The sequence below is a fragment of the Canis aureus genome, chromosome 11, assembly GCF_053574225.1.
Source record: "Canis aureus isolate CA01 chromosome 11, VMU_Caureus_v.1.0, whole genome shotgun sequence".
Classification (NCBI taxonomy): Eukaryota; Metazoa; Chordata; class Mammalia; order Carnivora; family Canidae; genus Canis; species Canis aureus.
The window spans coordinates 40406862-40422419 of record NC_135621.1 but is presented as its reverse complement, the minus strand read 5'-3'; the positions used below and the strand labels follow the sequence as shown (position 1 = coordinate 40422419).

The 15558-nt window shown below is 42.4% G+C and overlaps 1 protein-coding gene across 4 annotated transcripts in view; it reads left to right on the top strand.

The window, feature by feature from the left end:
• Positions 1 to 15558, top strand: part of NCK2 (NCK adaptor protein 2) — a 150785-nt gene that overhangs the window by 133668 nt on the left and 1559 nt on the right. The gene's annotated exons all lie outside the window — the stretch shown is intronic.

Sequence of the window (15558 nt, the reverse complement as noted above, 5' to 3'; positions counted from 1 at the left end):
TGGGAAGGTTGATACCACAATAAGTGCATATTCAAGACTCTTGCAGACTGATCTGAGAGCAATTCCAGGCCACAAGAAATGTTTTTGCTCTTCTGAGAGAAAGGCAGCTGTGATCTGTTCTTCTTAGACACAGGAGAAGCATCCTGGTGGTAGAAACCAGACCCCTCACGGTGTCAGCAAGTCACAGAGTTGGCGGCTGCCTTAGACCTGCTGGGGCTAGCACACCAGACCTGGGTATTAACTACATCTGAAATCTGAATGCTGAGATTTTCTTATCCAGCCGCCAGAGCTTATCATTTCTGGCAGGACATCAGATTGAATCGGTCTCACGTGACGTAAGTTCTGTGCATAGCTTCCTTTAGATCGTGCTGCTGGAGGCTTAGGAGAATGCAGTATGCCTCACTTTTAACTCTTTTGAGCAGAAACGTAGAGAAATCACTGGAAAACCAATTATAGCATAAGGTGATTGGTCCAGAGTACTTAGGGGATAAATGTAATCCAGCACTAGAAAGTATAATCTTGATTTAGAAATTTTAAATTTGAAGGGTGCCTGACTGGCCCAGTTGGTGAACTGTGCGACTCTTGATTGTGGGGTCGTGGGTTCAAGCAAGCCGCACACTGGGTGTAGACTACTTAAAATTTTAAAACAAATTTTGATTTTGAATTTGAAGATACTTCTAGAATGGAGAGGGGCTAGAGCAATCCCCACAGCGCGTACACCTCAGCCCCATTCACTGTTCTTCTTGTCTAGGGCTTGAGGACAGGGTAGGTAAGTAAAGCACCCTCCAGATTGCTGGCCTTGGAGTAGATCTACTACTGCTTTTCTGTAGGAAAAACACACCCAGCTGGGATCACTCTCTGGACTCGGAGACCAAATCATTTTGGATGGGTAGAGATACAGGCATACCGCTTTTCATTGTGCTTCTCTTTATTGAGGTTCACAGATACTGTTTCCGGTCTAATTGGCACCATTATCTTCCAGTATTTGCTCACTTCGGGTCCCTGTCCCATTTTGGTCATTCTCTAGGTATTTGAAACTTTTTCATTATGTTTGTATTTGTTTCGGTGATCTGTGATCAGTGATTTTTGACTCCCTGAAAGCTCAGGTGATGGTTAGCATTTTTTAGCAATAAAGTATTTTTTAATTGAGGCAGGTACATTATTTTTTTAGACATAATGCTATCGCACACTTAGCGGACTGCAGGATAGTGTAAACATAACCTGTAGATGCACTGGGAAACCAAAGAATTCATTTGACTCGATTTGGGTTTTTTTGCGGTGGTCTAAAGTATCTCTGGGGTACACCTGAGCTTATGTTATCTGGGTTCCATCTTAACCCTTGAATAAGCTCCAGGATCTTGTTTGTCTCAGATTATTACAGAATATACTGACTTTCTAAATAATTGAAACATTAATTGTTTACATTCTATTTTAACTACTTTGATAGGACCCATTACAAATTTTTTGGATTTTAACTCAGAAAACCAAGCTATGACACACTCATGGTGTGTCATAGGGGAATGGAGACGGGAGGACCTGCATCAGCTCTGCACCCTCACTAGCACTAGCTCAGCCACAGAGCACCGTGTGACCTGACCATATGCACAGCTGCCTCCTGGTGGCTTGTGCCATTACGCGTAAACTCTGCTGTTCTGCTGTTGGGATGCCTGCCTTGTGCCAAAGGGATGCTCTTGGAGTCTCCAAGGCATGTTGCTCTATTTCTTCCAACAGCAGACCAAGGTCTGCTTTTCTCACTCACATCCGGGTCATTGCGGAACTATGTAGATGGACAGGCAGACAGATCCATTCCGTATTCATTTTCCACCATCCACTGACTGCCTCTGCCTCTTGCCAGTGCTCTCCTGTCCTTTGCTCTCCTTCTTTGTCTCTTTTCCTATTCATCTCTGAAGATGGCCTTTCTGGGATGAGAGCCTGGCTTTCAAAGTAACCACCAGACCGATGGGAGCCCTCATCTAGCAGCTGTAATCTTGCAGCACATCGTCTCATGCTAGGCCCAGAAAGGTTGCTGAGGGGGTCTGCATTCCTGCAGGACTCAGAGGCATCTTCATTTCACTTCCTCTTTCTTTCTTGCCATCTTTGGGCCTGGGACCGTCCTCTGATCGAGGTTACCACGGGACGCCTGACTTCTAAATAAGCACAGTAGCGTTTTTAGAGCCCCGCTTCAAGATATATCTTGTTAAGATATCCTGAGTGATTCCAATGTAAATAAGCTAGGCTCTTGCTTGACATTATCCTGCATTTAAAAATACTCAGTATTTTTTTGTTTTGAAAAATAAAAATATACCCAGCGCTGAGCCTTAGGACATGTGTGCTTTTGCAGGAGAAGTGCATATTTTGGAAAAACAAACATAAACATTGCTGCATCCTGTGCTATCCGCTATCCAGTGTCAGTGATGTCCTGGGTATTTTGGGGAGGTATCTGGCAGGCATGTGTTTTCAAGGAATGACCGGATGAACCCCATGATCCTGTTTGGGCTCTCTTTCCTGTCCTGAATCTCAATACCTACCCTCTTCTCTCCCTTCCTCCCCATTCTGTAATTGTCGTTTATCCTTAGCAAACTCAAGGTGAAGCACCATTTCTCACTCTCCATATTACCTTATCCTGCCTACACCTGCAAACCCCTAGCTCATTAAATTTAGAAAATTCGAAGTTCTTACCTGCCCTCTTTGTGCTCATCATACCTGCTTATATATTTGTCCACATTTATTCTGTGGATATGGTGGGAAAGCTATGCTCACAGTTAAGAAGAACCAGCAACGAGGTTTCTGGTAAGCAGTGGAAGTTGGCAGTATTTTAGTTTTTCAGTTGCTCTGCCCTCCTCGTCCTTGAAAAGATCATTCGGATAGAGACAGCTTTCACCTGGGGTGCAGTCTGCCAAGGGGCTAGCTGTACAGTCTCCATCTTTTCCTCTGCAGGACTTTAAAAGTCCAGAGAGATCTCCTTTTGCCTCACATGTTTTATGTTCCACAGTAGGATGTGGATACTAATTTCTGTTCATTCATTTGTTTCTGATGGAGACAAACTACCTCGCTAAAGATAATGTTAACGTACGTGTTGGCCACACTAACAGTCATGTGTTCCAATCCTCACTCTTTTTTAAGAAAAATCCATTAAGATTATTTGGCCAGGGAGAGGCAGAAGAAAAAAATTAGTATAGTTCCTTGTTACAGTTTCTGAATTCTATTTCTTATAGAAATCATCTTTTTGTGTGTTTGTGTACCAAAACTCTGTTTTTGGGTCATATCCCTTTATCGCTGTAGATCAGCGATGCTCAAAATCTGCTCTGTGTCAGCATCTCTTTGAGGCCCTGGTAAAATAGAGTGTCGGGCCCCACCCATAGAGCTCCTGATGCTGACCCTGACCTGAATGAACCTGGGAGGCGAAGCTGCAAGGGCCCACTTCCCATCGTGTCACTGAGAGTTGCTGAGTGGCCTCCCTGCTCTTTGTGCCTCGTGTCTCTCCAGGTCCTAGCACCTTTGTTCCTGCTGTTGGGTTCTTAGACTGGGCCATCTCTTCCTCCAGACCTTTGTACAGATCTAGAAAATTCTAGAATACAGCTCCCCTCCACTGCACCCCTCACCAATGTAATGTGCACACTTCCTTCAAGTCTCATTCCAGCCACCTTTGTGCCTACAAAGCCTTTTCTGACAGGCAGGCCTGGGCCACGTGCTCCCCACATGCTGCTGGGAGCATTGGGCAGTCTGGTGCTAGGGTAGCATTCCTCCTGAACCTGGCTATGTTGCCCCCTTCAAAGGCCACATCAGCGTAGAGCGTGCATGTTGTGACATGTTGTTGGCCATTGAATCCTACTATCTTGGTGGGACTCCAAGAAATAGTATTTGTGTTAACTAATGAATTGACTCTCCAGAATGTGCATGATAGATTAAGGGAATCAGCAGCCAACCAGTGCAGCATGCTGGAGATTCCTAAGTTCTCTCTCTTTGCCTCTGTTCTCCTGGGCTTGTGCTAAACGCACTGTTGAGCTTGAATCAGAACCGTGCCTCTGGCTTATTTTTTGCTGCCACGAGAGGGGTCCAGACACCCTGTCTTCAGGCCTGCAAACACAATGAGGAAAGAAATGCTCATCCAGTAACCACTGGCAACAGAAGAACAAGTCTTTCAAAGCAAAACAAAAAAATATGTTCAAGTAAATAATTTATCCATGACCATATTCAGAAAATTTTCATAAAAATCTCTTGGATCATGAGCTACCACTTATCTAAATATTTGCTATCATAGAAAATCACAAGTACCTGTAAGAAATGGTTTTCCCAAAAACCATTTAAAGGTGTAATGGCAATTTTTAAAAACTGGGTCAGGGAAGTTTTTTAGCACTTCATCTATTAGAAAGGCTTATATGGCAAACATGTGCAGTACCAGTATAGGCCTCTGGGTTTTTTGGGTATTTTTTTTTTAAACCCAATTTCAAAATTTAGCTGTGGCTACAGAAATAACTAAATGTGGTTGTCTTCTAGACTGAGACTTCTGTTTGGTTTCTACAAGAGGTAGAAAGAAGTTAGGCTTACCTTCCCAGTAATCCAACGATTGCTCCCCTAAATTAGCAATGAAAGAAAATCATAGGAATTATTAGGATCTTTTTGAACTGTGCATTTCTGTTTTGTTTTTCACAACCCATGCGTGCGTAGACACAGACTGAGGGGCAGGTGAGGCTGCAGGCCCCAGCAGGTGTACACTGGCCAGTCCAGCGGGGTGCTTCCTGCTGTAGATGTGGTTTCTGAGCTAGGGAAGGACGATTATGAGTTCCATCTCCAGCCTTCAAGATTATGGAGTGACAGATGCCAAGGAGCCGGGACAGATGGAGAAGTGTTTAAATTTGGCTCTGGTTGACACTTGGTAAACATAAACATGATATTCTTGTATGTAAGGAAACACCTGGAAGGCAAGCTCACATGTCTTTTCTTCTTAAACTGAGTACCCTATACTGCCGGCCAGGAGTCTTTGCCAGGTGTCCCTTGAAAACCATTCCTTTGCAACCTATAGAAGGAATTCCATAAGAAGTGGATACGTTAGTTTTAAGATGTGTGCAAGATAAGCACTTGCCCGGCACGTGTGATTTCAAAGGTATCTTACTAATACCACCAATGTTGAAATATTCCAAGAGAGCCCAGTGGGGGTCCCAGCCTAAGCCAGGCAGTATCACAGTATCATTTTGGGGAGGTTGAGAAAAAGTGATTCATAGAAAAAAAGTAAACTTTAGGGAATCGTTGTCACCTGACCACAAGCCAAAGGAAAGCAACCGTTTTTAGTTCAGGAACTGTATCCGAGCCATGTCTCCCACTGCCCCATCCCCCTGCTCCCAGGAGAAGCTGTTAACTAGGGTCACCAGGTGTTGGAGGTGATCTAAAGGAAATGTCGAGTTCGGTGTACCACCACTGTGCCCTCACTAGGAGGCAGTGCACTGGACCCTGTGGCCTCCCCACCCCCCTCAGTATCCCCTGCAGCTTGAGACTGCACCCCGTGCCCCCAGACTACTGCATGTTAGCTTCCATGGCAGGAAGAACACATGTTTTTGCCTGTCCTGATGCCTTGGCTCTCTCTGTCACATTCCTGTTTCCACCAGAACTTCACAAAGCTTTTTAGACCAACACAGAAACCTTACTTAAGAGATGTTTTTTATAGTGGCAAAATGTACATCATATAAAATTTACTGTTTTAACTATCTTTTTAAGTTCAGTGGCATTACAAGCATTCACACTGTTGTGCAACCATCACAACCATCCATCTCCATAACTTTCAGTTTCCCTAATTGGGATTGTATAACCACTAAGCACTACCCATTTCCCCCTTCCCCCAGCCCCTGGTGACTTTCTTCTGCTTTCTCTGTCTGTGAATCTGACTACTCTGAGAATCTTATATGGGTTCTTTTGTAGCCTATCTTATATCATGTAGCATAATGTCCTCAAGGTTCATTCATATTACAGCATGTGACAGGATGTCCTTCCTTTTTCAAAGCTGAAAGAGAGTCTGTTGTATGTATAGACTGTATTTTGCTTATCCATACTTCTGTTGATGGATACTTGGGTTGCTTCCACCTTTTGGCCGTTGTGCGTAATGCTGCTGTGAATATAGTTGTGCAAATATCTTTTCGAGTCCCTGCCATCTGTTTTTTAGATGTATACCCAGAAGTGGATGCCTGGGTCAGATGGTAGTCACTGGTTAATTTTGGGGGGACCTGCCATCAGTTTGCCACAGCGGCTGCACATAGCACATTCCTACCAGTGATGCACAGAGTCTCTCCACATCTACGCTGACAGTTGTTACTTTCTGTTTTTTGGGGGGTTTTGTTTTTCACGAAAACCATCCTAATGGGTGCGAAGTGACAGCTCACTGTGGTTTTGATTTGCATCAGCACGTAATCTCTTACTCTCAGCTTCACTGTTTGCTTGTCTGAGGATGTTTCATGTGGCACTATTACTAAGCAACTCCTCCCCATAGCCTCTGTAGCGTGGCAAGAGCCGGGTAGAGTAACAATATAGTTACCCCCGCAGAGTGTATAACACAGAAAGCAGTTCATTATGAATTAGGTCCGCAGGTAGTAACTATGAGTGGAATTGTATGTGAACGGCCTGCTCACCCCCTTCTTCCTTACTGTATTGTTTCATTTTTTTAAGGGATTTTATTTTTATTTATTCATGAGAGACAGATAGAGGCAGAGACATAGGTAGAGGGAGAAGCAGGCTCCCTGTGGGGAGCCCGATGCAGCACTTGATCCCGGGACCTGGGATTACAACCTGAGCCGAAGGCAGACGCTCAACCACTGAGCCACCCAGGCATCCCTTGTTTCACCTTTTTTGAAATTTCCCACTAGATTATAGTCACTGGAAATATGACAGAAACAAATCTAACTAGTTCTGCAAGCAAATGGGAAAAGACACATGTAAAATTTTCCTTAGCCTCATGGAAGTAATTCTCAAAGTGTGGTTGTTGGACAAGCATCAGTGTCACCAGAACTTGCTAGAAATGCAGATTATCAGGCCTCTCCCCAGACCTGCTGAATCTGAGTCTCCGGGGTGGTGCCCTGCATCCTGAGTGTGAGCAAGGTCTCCCAGCAATTCAGATATTGAGATTTGGGAACCACTGAACTGTGGCATATAAAATTGGTTCCAGCCCTTTTGAACAGCACCATGTTTTATGGTAAGATTCTGAGTTGAATTACTATCATTTATTATTGATCATTTGCACTGGGCATGCCATGGCAGAAAGGTATTCTAAAGTCTAGCCTGTGAGGTATTTACATTTAACTTTAGGAAATGCATTTTGGAAGGCAGGGAGGCATAAACACACATGCACCTACCAATTTGGAAATGGACAGTAAACACTGTCATTTGAAGATTAATAGATGGGACTGTTCTGTGGTTGACAGGTGAGTTACGTAAAAAAGTTCATTTCAGAAAATAATAAGAATGATAATATTTGATGATGTCATATATGAATTGGCTTTAGGCCTGTGGAAGAAGTAGTTCAAAGACACATATGTAGAAGAAGAGAAAATGCCGGTGAAGAGATCTGATGTAGAAACAAAGAGAATAGTATCAGCTGACAGCTAGTGGCCTAAGTATAGACAATGAGTCAATTTTGATTAAAAGAAGGCCATATTGGACAACTAGGGCAGGTGATCTAAGGATGATAAAACCAAGAAGCAGCATTTTTGAGATAAGAACAGAGAGAGTATTTATCAGTGGAATACAATTTGCCTCTGATCATTGGTTCTCAGAATTTTTTTTTTTTTTTCTGGTAAAGGAACTACTTCTAGACAAAGAGCCCCTTCCTTAAGTAAAAAAAGAGAGACATTCATTTTACCAAACAAAAGGAAAGAATGATTCAGCTACTGACAAGAAACCAACAAGGTGACCTCTATTTGGAAGTAGAGGGAGTGTTAAATATATGCATAAATTGTATATGTTGGCAAATTGAATTTAAATAAAATATGTTTTTAAAAGAAAAATACATATGCATAAATAGTTGATGTTCAAAAACCTGCAAGACTGGAAATCCATCCAGTCTACCCGGGATGCTGGGCAAACCACACAAACGACATTTCTACTCTCCAAAGTGAAAGATAAGTAGAAGTTTGAAGAATCAGGAGTGCCTGGGAGCAAGGTCCCACCCTCTCCTGTTATTTCTTCCCAGCCATGTGCTTAGAAGAAAATCATATTAATACTTAAGCTATCAGGGGTAGAAGAAGAAATAAAGGACATTACAGACTGTTCTCGGCATCCATTTTCCCCCATCAATGAGAAGATAGTGATTAAATCTTGAGGAAAGGAGAGAAATATTTGACCAAGTCATCTGTTTTTAAAAATGAAAAGGTGCTTTACAGCAGTATTTATAACAGTGGATCAAGTAGGTGAAGCTATAGAAATACTATCAGAGAGGGTGTTCTTTGATTTTCTCTTTTAAAAGTGTCACTTGTGAACAGAAATTGCAAAGATGTCAGAATTACCTAAAGGAATGAACAATGGAAGAGACGGTCCGAGTGGGAAATTCATAAGTTAGTACATTCATTGAACACCTACTCTGATCCCAGTGTGGACATGCAGGGTTAAATCAAGTTCTTATACTTAGAGGGATTACATTCAAATAGAAGATCTAAAACCTAAACAAAATGATGTGTTAGTAAAAGCCCTAAGAAAGGTTGATTGTCTGCCAATCTATTAATTGTCCTCCCATTCCACTTGGAAAATGACTTCCTTAAAAGGAGAAGGAGGAGTAGAATAAACAGGTTATCCCAATTGCTAATTCTTCATAATCTCCGGTTCAAAAGCTATGAGAATAGAAAAATCATTCCTTTAAGGAACAGAGAAAGAGAGTACAAGAAGTCATGGTCTCATGTTAGAAAATTTGAAAAGTTACACAGTGTTCAGTGAAGAGAAATGATACCAATAAGCATAGCCTTTGGAGAAGAAAAGGGAAGAAAATGTGGATAGTGGGAGGAAGCTCAGCAATAGGAATTGAAAGTAGATGTTTCAAAATGGAAGAGAAGCTTCAGGACTTAGTCTAGTTAGATTTAGAGCAGCCAGAGAAAGTTTAACAAATATGGTGACTGTGATAGCTTAAAAAAGATGTCTGCAAATTCTTTGATGCCCTTCTCAAAGGGTAGAGCCCAACTGCCTCCCCTTCAGGAGAGGCTTCACTTAATGACTCACTTCTATTGAGCAGAATGTGGTAGAAGTGATGTTAGGTGATTTCCAACACTGGATTGTGAAAGACATTCTGGCATTGCTCTCTCTTGGATCACTTGATCATGAGGGAGTCATCTGCCAGCTTTTGAAGACTCAGTAGCCCTGTGGAGAGGCCCATAAGACCAGGAACAGAGTGGTTCATGTGAATAAACCTGGTTCTTGGAAGCAATTCCTGAATCCCTAGTTGTGACTTCAGATGATGTCTTGACTACAACCCAACAGGAGCTGAGTGGTTTCAACTCAAGGTTTAAGGTACTCCCAAATTCCTGAACCACAGAACCTGCAATTATAAGTGTTTCTTGGCTAAATCACTGAATTTAGGGGTGATTTGTGACACAGCAGTAGACAAATAATAAGGTATTTTTGGATAGAAAGAAAGGTGACAATAGAAGATGACAAAGTTCAAGAGACACAGTTTTACCATTGGTTGTTTAAAGAAAGAGCAAACAAGTAGCAAACATCATGTTGGTAATGTTTATTTTCCCTCTGCTGGAAATCAGGAGGAGACCTCAAAGACACTTGGTGGCACGTTGTTCGGTGTCCATCTATCAAGCGCTTATTACATATCAGATACATCTTTTCTCCTACATATATAAAAATTAGATAGAAATGAGCCTCTTCCTTAAGGAGCTTGGAGCCTAGTAGGAGAGACAGTTGTAAACAAGTAGAGATGACAGCGTGACCACAAGTGGAGCAAAATGTGGTGCTTCTGCAATAGGAAGTAGACCTCTTCTAGTTAGTTTGGAAAGTTAAGTGTTCTCAAGAAATTCTAGTCAAAAGAAATCTTTTTAAAAATTGACAAGATGCTGATTGCTATCTTTATAAAGTTTCATAAAAGGAATTTAAGTAAAAGCCCTAAATGACAGTGTTTGCTTAATATCTTCCCAAAGATGTTGTACTCCTGACATTACTCTAGTTCATTAAACTGTTCCAGTCTCTTCCCAATTTCAGGAATTATCTGTGTTTTGTGGTTGAGAAAATTGAGACAGAAAACCATCAGGAAATCTGTCCAAGGTCACAACACTAGTTAGTAAAGGAACCAGAATATGAACCCATGAAGCCTGCTTCCAGAGCCCATAATACAGCCAGCTGTCCTGCTTCTCAGTAGTGTAACTGTAACAGAGACTTGGAGTCTGAACAAATGACAACTTGTCCAGTGTTACATGACCAATTTCCACTTCTGGTCATGGTGGACTAATTTCTCATAGACTAACACTTCTGCCAAAAACAGCTCAAAAAGCCGGTGAAACCTTGAAACAGTCAAAAGTAACCAAGAAGTAAGTAGTCTTTCAGGAACCTACAGTACTGGGGGCAAAAATTGGAGGTCAGAGCCACCAAGGAGGCAAGGCCTCAGAAGAAAATCCAGGCCTTTAGTATGGACTCCCCAAAGTCTACATACTAGACACAAAGGCAAACCTGAAATTTAAGATACCAAAGACAAGACCGAATTACCAAAAACAAAGGGGGGGGGGGGATAGAAACAGACTCACAGAAGCCCAGACTATAAATGTGTAAATGTGGTCTTTAAGATATATGGATTAGTAGGTTCAAGAAATTCAGCCAGATGAATTTGAGTAGAGAATTAGAAGCAATATAAAGGAACAAAGTGAGAATTATAAGACTAAAAAATACAGTAACTGAAATAAAGAACTTGATGGGTTTAACTGTAAATTGAATGCAGCTAAAGAAAGGATTAGTAAATGGGAAGGTAGCCCAGAGGAATTAGAGATTTTAGGATACACACAAAAAAGGACAGAAAATACAGAAAGAGCATAAGAAGTTTTGCTATGGATTGAATGCATGTCTTGCCTCGTCCCCGGCCAATTCACATGCTGAGGCCCAGTACCCAATGTGATCATATTAGGTGGGTGCATGGGATTAGCCCTCATGAATGGGATTAGTGCCATTATAAAAGAGACCTTGGAGAGCTCTCTTGCCCCTTCTGTTTGAAGACACCATGAGAAGATTGTTCTCTATGAAGCAGGAAGCAGGCCTTCATCAGATACCAAATCCACCAGCTACTAGATCTAGACTTCCCCACCTCCAAAACTGTGAGAAGTAAATTTGTCTTTAAATCGCCCAGTTTATGCTGTTTGGTTATAGCAGGCTGAACTGAGATTTATAGGACCCAAGTGATTTAACATACATGGAAGTGGTGTCCCAAAAGAGTGGATGATGAGAAGGAGAGGTCAGCAAGAGGGTAGAAGAGGTATTTGAAGTGATAAATGCTAGTGTCACATGACTAGTGGATTGCCAAGCCAAGTCTCCTATTTTCAAAGTTAGCACCTTTAAAACATTTTTTTATAGTGACATATACCCCACAGAAAATGTCTATTAAGAAGTACATGTTCAAGCAGGTCCAGGTCAGGAAATAGGACATTGCCGGTACTCTAGAAGCTACTGCCCACTCCCAGATTAGCCTCCTGATTGTACCACACCTCCCACTAAAGGTAATTGCTACCTCTAATTTTATGATAATCATTTTCTTGGTTATTTAAGCCTATGTGTGTATCCTTAAACAGTATATTTTAGCTTTGCTTGCTTTTGAATTCTGTAAACGGTACCCTGCTGTAGCTATTCTTTTCTTCCTTCTTTTGGTCCATACTCTGTGGGATTTATTTAGTCCATGTTGATGCATCTGTGTCATTGTTTGAGGAAGTATATACCTCATCTGTTTATCCATTTTCCTGTTGGTGGATGTGAAGAATGTTTGCACTTCAGTGTCATTATAAATAATGCTTGGACATTCCTAAACCTGTACCCTAGGACACATGTGCATGCTTCTCTAGGGCACATCCCTGCAATGAAATTGCAGAGTTCTTAAGAATGCCATCTTCAACTTCTTTGTGATGCAAAAACAGTACTGGTTTGGACCCCCAGCAACCATGAAGAGTCCCCCAGGCCAGCACACTTTCCACCTGAGAATCACTGTGGCATACTGGCCTCCCAGTGAAGGACACTCAACAGACTTCAGCTCTGGGCCCCAGCATGGAAAGCTTATTAACTACCTCACATGGGCCTGTGTCTTCAGGTCAGTAACACTCTAAAACAAAAACCTGTGTGGAGAGAGAAGGGGGGGCTGGAGTCTCTTCGGGTCCTCTTTCTCAGTGTAGGTATTCAAACACAACCCCGTTAAGATTCTTTGACCAGCTTCAAGTTAGACTGCAGTCATAGTATCAGCACACTGCTACTAGTCGAGGGGAGTGTGGAATGGTTCTTTTTCATCCGACTCCCTTAAGTCATTCCAGAAAATGGACAAGATGTGGATAAGGCTGGTGGCATCGCCTCCCCAAAGCATCTTCCCCTGGCTCATGCTCTTTCTCTGGAAGCAGAGTTGTTTTGGGTCTGGAGCTGCTCCATCTCTGTCAGACCCAGGGAACTGGCCCAATTTAAGGGAGGCAAAGAGATTCTGTCCACCAGCATCCTAGCTGTTCATTGAGGCAGTTCCACAGGGGAATGTCGAACAGGGCCAGATTCCTTAGGACAGAATCCGAAAGGCGCTCCACACCTGGAAGTGAGGGTGGCCACAGAGCTCTCTCCTTCAAGGGGCTACTTAGCCCATCAGTCATGTTCGTATCTTTTTCTCATGACTCCGAACATTTGAAAACACTGCTGGTAGTTGGCCCAGGTTTCGTTTCTGTTCTCAGACTTTATCAGCATCCCCTGGATGGCTCAATGAAACACAGATGGCCGGGGTTAAAACACAGATGGCTGGGCCCTACTCTAGAGTTTCTAATTCAGCAGGTCTGGGGCGAGGCCTGAGAATTTACTTTTTCTGACGAGTTCCCAGGTGATGCTGCTGCTGGTACTGGTCTTGGGAGCACATCTTGAGAACCACTGGTCTAGCTCATCTTCAGGCTTCACTTAGTACTTGTTAGTGATAACACGTACCCACATTTTAGTATATAGATTGGAAAATCTACTCAGGATGAATCGAGAATTCCCCAAGCATTCAGCATTCCTGCTTGACATAAACTTGGTTCGTTCTACATCCTTAACTTTTAAGGTTTCTGCTTAAGAGCCCATGAAATTAAAAATTACCTTCTCCACTGCATTGGTGCTACCGCTGTAACACACAAATACACATGGTGCACCATGATGTTAAATTAAGGAGCTTAAATTAAAAGCACATTTCCCTGTTCAGAAAGTCATCTTTTGATCATTTGGCTTAATTAAAATTGGGTATATCATGTACTTACCCTGACTCACATACTACCTCCACTATGATGCTTAATCTGTGAATTGATTAAAGTCTCTATAAAACTAGCACAGTGCCTGGCTTGTGCTAAACTAGAACAGTGAGATCAGATCGCCTTCTGTCTTTATCTAAAAGGCACAAGCTTCTAGCATAGAATTTATGTATTTATAAAATGTAATAGAAGCTTGAAACTAAACACTGTTTTAAGGAAAACCTGAAGCCCTCAGGAGAGAGTTGAATGTTCATAACTTCTATGTACGATTACACATGGTTGAGGTGTCCTCATGCACTAGGACCAGTAACTGTTGTGACAGCAACAGTGATGCCAGTGCTCTAGGCCTTGCTTCTGTGTGGAGGACCTGTCAAGCAGTACCTGTTTAACCTGGTTCTTTTTTCAGAGCCATACACAGCAACCAACTTGGATAATAATATGGAGGATCCCAAGGTTAGGTTATATCCATCTTGTTCAGTCCTGTGAAAACAGGCATGATTTGAGAATTGAGCAGTCACATGATTACTTAAAATTACCCAAAATGATGTTTTGTGCTGTTTAGAACATTATGTTATTAGGGCAGGTCATCTGTGACATTAGGGTTTGTGATGATGTGTTTCTGAGAAGTCTAGTGGAGGAAATAATTTTAAGTTCCATGTCCTCCTCCCCACCCCTTGACCCTCTTGTGGCCATGATTCTGAAAATCATATGTAGCCTGAGGTTGAATCAGAGATCAATCTTTCTGTGTCTCCCTGAAAGTTCATCCCACCAGCGCTTCCAGGGTCTCCTCCAGGGCATCAGGTCCTGGGGTTAGCATGGATATAAGATGGAGGCTTTTCCCTCAAAGATTTGGTTCTCTTTGGTCTGTTTGGGACAGAGGGATACATAAATACAAACTGAATACAGTTGTCTCTTAGTTGTCTCTTGATTCTTGCATGGCAGCAATGACTGGTGGGTGAGCCCCACAGTGCTTTTACAGAGTTAAATGTCCTCAGATTCCCATTTCCCTGGGATGTCATTGGTTTTATGGAATTTTTACTTGTTTTATGAGATTTGCACACTTTGGATTAAATGTTTGTAAAGTCAGCCTATAGACAGTGGCTGAAATCCTTGTTAATTTTGTACCCATGGGCAGGACGCAAAGCTGGATGGGTCCTCAGCAGCAGGAAGTTGCTGGATGTTGAGAAGTGCTGAACCTGCTTTATGAATTCAGTTAAGAACTGTAGTGGGCTCCCACCATCTGTACGGCTGTCTGTGGAATATAGCAGTGGAGAGGATGTGGTCTGGCTGGCCTAATGCATAGTGAAGGGATAGGACATACGTGTAAAGTATTTTTACAGAGCAGTTACTAGACTACACTCTGCTCCTGCCACTGGAAGCTGTTAGCCTCATGCAATATGGCAAGCCAGGGAGGGGAAGAACTTATCTTGATTGAAAGAGAGGATGAGGTGGCTTCTTCAGGTGGAAAACCTTTCAGCTGAGCCTTGCAGGAATGGTCATCCAAGGTGAGGGGCAAGATGGTTCAAAGAACAACAGGAACAGGAGTGAGAATGGAACTGGAGGTGGGACACACTTTCTGTCTCATTGATTAGAACTGTCAGGCAGGGGCCTGGTGGCACACCCTGAAGAGCCACTGCGTGCGGTTGGCTTTTCTTCTGGAGCCACTGAGTGGGGCCAGCCTCCTTCCACTTCCGCATCAACTCTGCTGGCTCGTCAGTGCCTCAGAAGGAGCAGGACCAATTTTAATAAAAATAATGATATTAAAGTTTATTCAAATATAAGTAGGCATGGACGTAATCACAAATTCAAACACTTCTCAACAGAATCTGTGCTTAAACCATGGTTCAGCTGCCCCCCTGGGATATTTCAAACCATGCTTAACATGCAGCCAGAGTTTTCAACTGCTCTTAAAGTATTTATTTTTAAATAGCTTAGAGTTAGGAAATTTTTGATGGCTTCATTTCTAATAGAACAAGGGAAATTTCTAGCTGCTGCCTATATGCAAATCACTTTTTTAAAACTACCAGTTGATCAGGAGTAGGTTGGGAAATTTAAAACTTTAAGTTTCTTCAGCATCAGGTTAACACCAGTATCCTACATGCCGTGGAGTCCCCAGTGTTCGAATAACTAAGATACATGGGGC